We start from the raw sequence: 5,958 nt of genomic DNA, 5'->3' as shown, positions 1-5,958 counted from the left end.
AGATTTGGACACAACTCAACAACAACAAAATCTGTAAGTGCAATTAATATTATTCAGTAGAATATTAAGCTCTTGAGGGCCCAGACTATTTATTTAGATTGTGTTTTTGTATCTCCAGTCCACCACCCACCACTGCCTTGCATAAAGTAATTCCTTTAAAAAATGCTAATTGAATTGAATCCTAATTTTACAGATAAGGAAATACTCAGAAAAGTTTTTATTTACCCCTGAGATCCCAACTGGTAAATGTCAGAAACCCAGGTTTTTCCTTATTCTATATCCCACCATTATCTACACCAGGGGTGGAGAACCTGTGGCCTTGAGGCCACATGTGGCCTTCTAGGTCCTTAGGTGTGGCTGTTTGACTGAGTTCAAGGTTTACAGAACAAATCTTTTTATTAACAGGATTTGTTCTGTGAAGTTTGGATTCAGTCAAAGGGCCTCATTTGAGGACCTAGAGGGCCACATGTAGCCTGGAGACCTGAACATTAACCTACCTACTTCACAGGGTTTTTGTGAGCAAAGGGTTTCAGAAACCTTCAAAGACTATATAAAGGTGAATTATTTTAATTGGCACTGTGTTCCACATGCCTTGAACTAACTGAGATAGTTCGGGCTGTACTGGTGCCAAAGAATAGAGAAAATGATGGGTATCCCTGGGTGAGGAAGGAAGGGAAGCAGAGGGCCTGGCTAACTCATAAACTGTGTAATCAGCTCCAGGATAATCTAGAACTGAATCAAGTAATAGAGGAAGAAATACTAATAATGAAAACCATATTGGTGGCCCTGGTGATAAATGTTCATGGCACGGAAGAGTTGATAATACTGTACCAAATAATAATCTCCATTCTTTCCAAGACCTCTTTGCTGGAATTGCCAATTAACATAGTGCTTTAAGAAGGAGGTAGACTTCCATCAGTTAGGAAATGGCTCGAAATCAACTTCTGGTACCAAAGATGCCAAATGACTCCCAAGGGGATTGTGCTGATCGGTAACTATCAATCTGGTTTTAAATCGAGCCAATAACCTGATGGAGAAAGATGTTTATCTCATTTCTAGCTCCAAAAAGACCCTCTGGTGTCTTCCAGGATTGATGCAATTTTTATTGCTACTCATCTGTCTGATGCCCTTGACCTTGCCCTGTAATCTTCAGATATTAGCTTTACCTGGTATATATACACATATATATATATACATATTTATAGTCTGATGCAATAATCCTCAATAAAATGAGGATAATCAGCCCTGCCCTGCCTATTTCACAGGGTTGTTGTGAAGATCAAATGAGATAATGGATAAAAAAGTACTTTGAGAAACTGTAAATCACCATGCAAATGCCTCCATATCATTAGTAGTAAACCAAATTGTTTTACTGTTGATAAGAAATTCCCCTTAGTGCCTTTGAAGGCCTTTCTGCTATAGCTATTTAGAGTCTCTATAACCTGGCTTCCATAGGTGTTGACCTTGCTACCATTTCAACACTTCTACTATTACTCATGTGCTTGCACTTGAACTTGGGAATATGTGATAATGAAAAAGCATAGTAAAGTAGTGGGAAATGTCACCAAGACTTGGGTGTAGGCTCTGGCTCTGCTTTTTGTGACTTAACCTTGTGACTCAAAGTCATTTCACCACTGCACAACCTGAGGTTTTTTCCTCTGTAAAATGAGTATAAAAATCTAACAGCCTACCTCATAGGTTTGTTGTAAGGACCAAATGAGATAATGCCCAGGAAGCACTTTATGTAACCATATTTAGTGTTGTGTAGAAGTATATAGACATATAGTTATTGTATATGACCATAAAATGGGCAGCTAGGTGGCACAGTGGAAAAAATGCCAGGCCTGGAATCAGAAAGACTCTTCCTCTGAGTTCAAATCCAGCCTCAGACTGGGCAAATTACTTAACCCTGTTTGCCTTGGTTTCCTCATCTGTAAAATGAACTGGAGAAGTAAATGGCAAACACTCTGATGTCTTTGCCAAGAAAACTCCAAAAAAGGGGCCACGAAGAGTCAGACATAACTGGAAAACAATTAAACAACAACAATGACCCGGGATTGGTTCTGGCCTCAGATACTTAACACCCACATACAAAAAAAATGGCCATGTAACCTTGGGCAAGTTAACCCCAATTGCTTTAAAACAACAAAAATACCATAAAATACTATATGATGCAACTTTTGCTAATAATAATACAGTCACTGTTAATAATGGAGAAGCAGCAGGGTGTAGTGGATAGCCAGGTTAACGATCTGAGGGTTAACGCCTCCCCCATATGCCTTATGTTTCTGGGAACCAAGCCTCCATCCCTCTTCCTACTGCCTCCTCACTATGATTCCCCCCCCCCACTCTCTGACCATCTCCATCCCCACATGCCCTCCAGAAGCCCTTTGTATATTGTCTTATCCTATTAGAATCAAAGTTCCCTTAAGACAGAAGACTGTCCTGCTAGCCTGTATTGATATCCCCAGAACCTAGCACAATGCCTGGCAATTGGTAAATATGTAGTAGATGCATCTTTCTCTGTCTCTGTCTCTGTCTCTCTCTCTCTCTCTGTCTCTCTCTGTCTCTGTCTCTCTTTCTCTCTGTGTGTCTCTCTCCCTCCCTCTCTAATGTATCTAGCTGTCCTGATAGTGTGTCCCAGAGCAAGGCTCTCAGACTCCCGGTGTTCCCCCAATTCTTTAAGACATCAAGGTGCAGAAAAGCTGCCCATGATGCTTCGGTTGAGGACCTCACTACACAATAAGCATTACTAATAAAAGTCAATGTATACTGAGTCCTTTTTTACAGTTGACAAAGCATTTTACATAGCTAGAAGGGAGCTTATTTCACCATCTCACTCCCAAGTCACTGGTTGACCCTGTCCATGAAGGTTCTCCAAATGAGAACACCCCAAAGACCTAACATAAGGAAAGAGCTAAAAAACCTGCATTAGAAGTGAGCTAGGACTCTGCCAGGGGGAGGTGGTTTAAAGGGAACTCAAGGGGATGGCCCATATCTCTCTTTGCACCTGGGACTTCCCTTGAATCTAGCTATTCCATTCTATGCTTGCTAAGCAAGCGGGAGAAGCAATGCAGCTCAGTCAATGGGTCAGCCCTGCTGGGAAGCCGTTGGCAAGACTGAAGATCCCTTGCACTGATATAACCGTGAGCAAGGAAAGCACTGGGGAAATACCTTGGGTCTTGAGTTCCCCCAAATGACAGAAAATTGAGGTTTCATAATGAGTGGAACAGACTTGAAGATGCCTGCAAGCTCCCAGGGGGAACAGGTAAGGGCTACATCTGACTCTAAGCACCCAAACTATATCCCATTGAACTCTTTGGCCATTATAGATAGAGTAGGATACAGGAAAGTTTCATTCTAAACATCTGAAGACACACTTTTAAACTCCTGGGATCTTCTTGCTGACCAGAATGGGTCTGGGTTTTGTGTGTCAGGGAGAAGTCAGGTGCGGGGGCCATACTGTGGCTGTTTTAAAGTACAGTATTTGGTTTTGCATCTTTGGTTCCAAATAAAGATTAAATTCAATTATGCTAAGCATGTGGGTAATTGACTTCCACTGAAATGGAGCTAAAAGGGAAGAGGGCAGAGTTTTTCCCATGTGGGTGGAGAGATCCTTACCCACCTACTTGATTAACTCCAGACACAGCACATCCTTAGACTATTGAGATGAGGGAAATAAGCAATGATACCCACAAAAAAGGTAGAGTAGCCAAAGGATAGAGGTAGCCAGCTCTCTGAGAAGCATAGAGCTTAGTATTTCCTTGAACCATCATCTGGTGTTGGGTGGAACACACAAGAAGCTGGACATACTTGTGATTACCAACTTTTGACCCTCATCAATAATAAAGTAACACATTTGTCCAGGGGTGCTCCCTGGTACTAAACAAACATTACCTCATCTCAGCATCACAAAAACTCTAAAGTATCAAGTACCCATTTTACAGATGAAGAAACTAGACTCAGAGAGGAAAGGTAGCTTTTTGGTGGTTATAGAACTATGAAGTGTCATGGGGGGGGATAGAAATAGAAGATGTTATTATTTATTAACCCAGCTGTCCCCCATACCTAGGATGCTCTTCCTCCTCATCTCCATCTTGGGGTTCCTTCAAGACTCAGTTCAAAACACATCTTCCCCAGGAGGCCTTTTCTGCCTTTCCCACTGTTGTTTTCCCTCTGAAAGTAGATATCGTCTATGTACGGTTATTTGTATGTTGTCTCCCCCATTAGAACGCAGATTCCTTGAAGACAGGGACTGTTGTTGCCTTTCTTTGTATCTCCCAATACATCTCCTGGCTGCCTCTTTTGGAACAACTCATCCTTTGGGGGGGACAGCTCGGGGGAGCTGTGGCTAGAGTGCCAGGTCTGGAGTTGGGAAGACCTGAGTTCAGATAGTTTTATAGGTGGAAGGGTCGTTAGGTGGTGCAGTGGATAGAGCAGTGGGCTTAGAATCAGAAAGAGGAATCATGAGTTCAAATCCAACCTAGACAATTACTAGTTGTGTGACCCTGGGCAGGTCATCTAACCCTGTTTGTCTCAGTTTCCTCATCTCCAAAATGAACTGGAGAAAGGAATGGCAAACTACACCAGTATCACTGCCAAGAAAACTCCAAATGGGGTCACAAGGAATCAGAAGCGACTGAAACAACTGAACAACACACCTGGCATATAAGTGCTTAATCAATGCTTATTAACTGACTAGCTTGTTGACTACCATAATATAAACAGAAAGAATGAAAAAAGGAAACTTAAGTCTATGCATTATAATGGCCGTGTCTACTCTCAAAGAAAAGATGCACCTCCTTTTCTTTTGAGAGGTAGGGGATTATGTGTATGAAATGTTGCATAAGTTGTCCAATGTAATCAACATATCTATTGATTTTCCTGAACTATGTGAGTATTTTTTTTTTTTAGTCTTTGTTACAGGAGATGACTCACTGGTTAGGAGAAAGTGGAAAAAATCTTTTAAAAATCAAATTCTCAGGGCAGCTAGGCGGCGCAGTGAATAGAGTACCAGCACGGGAGTCAGGAGGCCCTGAGTTCAAATTCGGTCTCAGACACTTAACACTTACTCTGTGACCTTGGGCGAGTCACTTAACCCAATTACCCTGCCTTCCCCCCTCCAAAAAGACCAAAAAAATTTTTAATTTTCAAAATTCTTCTTGAATTGAATTTCCTGATCCTCTTGGTTGTTAATAGTATCATCCACCCCTGGAAATCACTTTGTGTTTTTGAGTATATTTCCTACCTATAGAATGTAAACTCCTTGAAGACAGGGATTTAAAAAAAATCTTTACATCCTCAGTACCTAGCATGGTGCCTGACACATCGTAAATGCTTTAAAACACTTGCTGAATTAAATTGAATTGATTTTGGAACCCAAGTGACTATGAGTCATGATGTGGGCATCATGTCACACCAATGTCATTCCCTAATTCTCCAAGGTTTACAATTCTAGTTGTTTATAGAAGGAAAAGTGTTGTCCTCAAACTTAACCCTAGGTTCCCCTACACTCATCACAGAACTATATCCATTGTGATTGTCTCTTATTCTTCCACATCGTTCTTACCTATATTTGTTCCCATATAGCTCATATATAGTGATTTTATACCCTGCCTTCTTCCAAAAAGGAAATTTTTCAAGGGTTTGAAATCTCTGTCTAGGCTATCAAAATGTGGTAGAGCAGAAGAGACATTGGACTGGAGAGCTGAGTTCTCTTCCTAGTTGTGCCAATTTTCACATCTGAAAAATAGTTTTCACTAAACAGATGAGCCCTAAGGTCCCTTTCAGGTGTATGATTTTCTCAAATTGGTGTTATACAGAAATCCAAACCCAGACCCTTGAGATCTGGCATCACCACTGCACCCACATGGTAGTAACCACAATAGTAGGAGCAAATAGCAACAATAGCACTGGTTTACCTCATTTCCTGCTCAGGCAGGTTAGCTAACCAAATCA

Source organism: Petaurus breviceps, unplaced genomic scaffold, assembly GCF_028583685.1.
Source record: "Petaurus breviceps papuanus isolate PSGF00001 unplaced genomic scaffold, PetGlider_PUasm1.0 115, whole genome shotgun sequence".
NCBI lineage: Eukaryota > Metazoa > Chordata > Mammalia > Diprotodontia > Petauridae > Petaurus > Petaurus breviceps.
Note: the sequence above shows the minus strand (reverse complement) of the source record.